Raw genomic sequence first — 3014 nt, 5'->3', positions numbered from 1 at the left:
TCAACACATCAGTTACTATCAGTATGGAACAGTGCATGCTTTGCTACCTGGGCCAGCTTTACGCATAGGTGATCTGGCAACCACCTGGGACACCATGCTCCCAAGTTTGTAGGGGTGCTCTTTCCCAGTTTATTTATTTTTAGAGTCATGTTTTTTTTTACTCTAAAAGAATTAAGAGGGTCTACAAGGGAAAAGGAAAAATGCACCCATGGAATAGGAAGTGCTCCAGGGGGAGGTCCTCCAGTTAACTTGATATCATGTCAGCTTATGCTAAAACCTAAAATCTTGACTGATCACAGGATCTGGCAGTATTCAGCTGCAGGAGTGAAGGCACCTGAATTAGTTTGTTAGTTTTTTTCCTTTTAGTATTTGAACATTGAGAGACAGAGGTAATGCGTGGACATTCTGAGGAAGAAAATTGCATGGTGCTAGTGAGAGAAATGTTATTAATTTTACAATAATGCTGGCAGACTGACCAACCAGATATGTTCATCAATAGTTATTTTGCTGAAAGGAATGGGATGGTGCGAGAAGTGTCAGCACTGTAAAATGATGCTGGCAGTCATCAGACAGATATTCTTTGCAATGTTTGTTTGGCTTTGTGATGTGTGGAGCAACTTAGTTTGCAATACTTTACAGTGTTGCAAATTGAGTAGACTGTAAAGACATACCTCTCAACTTCTTAGCAAGAGAATCTGGACAAGGCCAAAAATAAAGGGGGAAATATGTGGGGAACAAAGGCCCAAAAATAGGGGCAGATTTTAAATATTGCTCTTAAAAACTTAGAACATTTAGCATATATTTTCTGAAGGGTATGAAGTCATAAACTCAAATGTATGTCATTATTTAATGTCAGTCCTCAGTGATATGCCAAAAACACACAAATTTTATGGAACAGACTAAAAATACAAGGCAAAAATCTGGATATTATGCAAAAATCTGAACAGTTTAGAGGTACGTGTGGAGGTGAAAATACTGTCATGTAAAATCTTACTATAACAGTACATGTCCTTTTCACTGTTGCAGTATTTATCATCTTTGAGATCCAACCATTTAGGATCATCATATATCAAACATATGCTCCCGGTGCAAGTGTAGGACATAAAGGTGACATATGTACACTCTCAATTCAGACATTAAATGCCCTAGGAGGACCAGGACCCCCCAGTGAATAGGAGAACATATACATACAGACGGAAAGGCAAGAAGGAGAAGAAGCTCTTGGTCAGAAATAAAATACGACCCATGGTAAACCAGGAAAAGAAAAGGGAGCAGGGAGTAGGGACCGAATACTGTAACAGTGACCAGAAGGACATCTAGTGTTATGGTAAGCTTTTACTCAACTGTTCTATGCACTTATTCATCACCTCTGGGAAAGTTCAAAAGCTACAGTGAATGTAGGGATGAGGAAGTCAAGGAGGGGCTCTCCACAAACCAGTGAAGGACAGCCTTGGCAAAACCTGCCCTGGATATGGCATCCAGTTTGTAATGTTTTGTGAAAGTGTAAACTGAAGGCCAAGTAGCAGCTTCAAGGATGGAGTTGGAGTCCAAACTTCTGAGGAAAGCCCCATGAGGAAGCCACTACCCTAGTAGAATGAGCCTGAATAGAAGCAGACAACTGTTTGCCATGAAAAGTGTAACAAAAAGAAATGAAATAGACTTGAAAATCCAGGAGAATGATTTGCTTAGAAACTGCCAAACCCAATGTCCTGGTATGAAAAGAAACAAAGAGTTGATCAGATTTATAAAAGGCCATTGTTTTGTCTAAATAATATCTGAGATGTCTGTGCAAGTCTAAGGTGTGAAGAACCTTCTCACTAGCATATTATGGAGAAGGTAAAAAAAAGGAAGCCTGATAGATTGATTAAGGGACAGGTCACTAACCCTGTCTCTATCAAAACCCTCCAAAAAGAGGGGCTACCATCAAGACCTGGAGTTCAGAAACTCTTCTAGCGGAGGTTAAAGTAATCAATAAAATAGTCTTCTAGGTGCAATATTATAAAGCAGCAGCAGTAGCAGGCTCAAAAGGAGCCTCAGTCAGTTTTTCAAGGACAAAATTAAGATCCCAAGAAGGAGAAATATGCTTTCTTGGAGGTCTGATATGAAGAACACATTTTAGAAATTGTTTGACTTCAAATCTAGAGGCCAGAGGAAGATTCAGTGGCAGACAGGCAGAAATTGCTGACAAATGAGCTTTCACTGAAGAATATCCTAAGCCAACATGTAACAGTTCACACATGTATGAAAGAAGCAAGGAAACACCCACTGAAAAAGGGATCCTGGTGATGTTTAAGACCATAGACATTTTTTTTTCTGCTTGAATATATATGATTTTCTAGTATTAGGTTTCCTGGCCTCCTGCAGGACCTTAAGCATGTCGTCAAAAATTGTTGTCAGAAAGGAATCAAAACCTTATCACAAAGTGTCATTTGAAGAGTGAACAAGTGAAGGACAGTTCCATTGTTCTGTGTGAGAAGGTCCATGGGGTCAGATATCTTGTGATGATTGCCCCTGGGCAGATAGAATAAGAGGGGGGAACCATTGCTGTCTGGGCCATAATGGAGTCACCAAGATTTTTGGAGTGTCCTTATTGATCCTGTAAAGGACCTTGGGAAGAAGAGGAAGGAGTGGAAAGGCATAAAGGAAAATTCTCTTTCAAGGAAAAGATATGGCATGTACTTTCCAAGCCAAAGGACATGGGATTGTGGAATAGACCTGAGGAAGTTGCCTACTCAGAAGTGAGGTAAAGAGATCCATTTGAGGAATATCCCACTGATAAACTATGTCCAGAAACACATCCCTGTGTCCTGGACTTGCTGAGACAATCTGCCACAAGAGTACAATCTGAAGGAATGTAGACTGCCTGCAAGGTCATCTGCAGATTGATGGCTGTTTCCAAGGCTTGAAGGGGTAGTCTGCAAAGAAGATACAAACTTTTGTCGCCTTGCTTGTTGATGTACCACATGACTTTAGTGATATCTGTAAAAACTTTCAAGGAACCTGGCACCCAGAGT

Source organism: Protopterus annectens, chromosome 7.part0, assembly GCF_019279795.1.
Source record: "Protopterus annectens isolate FY-2018-M chromosome 7.part0, PAN1.0, whole genome shotgun sequence".
In the NCBI taxonomy this organism is placed as follows: Eukaryota; Metazoa; Chordata; order Ceratodontiformes; family Protopteridae; genus Protopterus; species Protopterus annectens.
Note: the sequence above shows the minus strand (reverse complement) of the source record.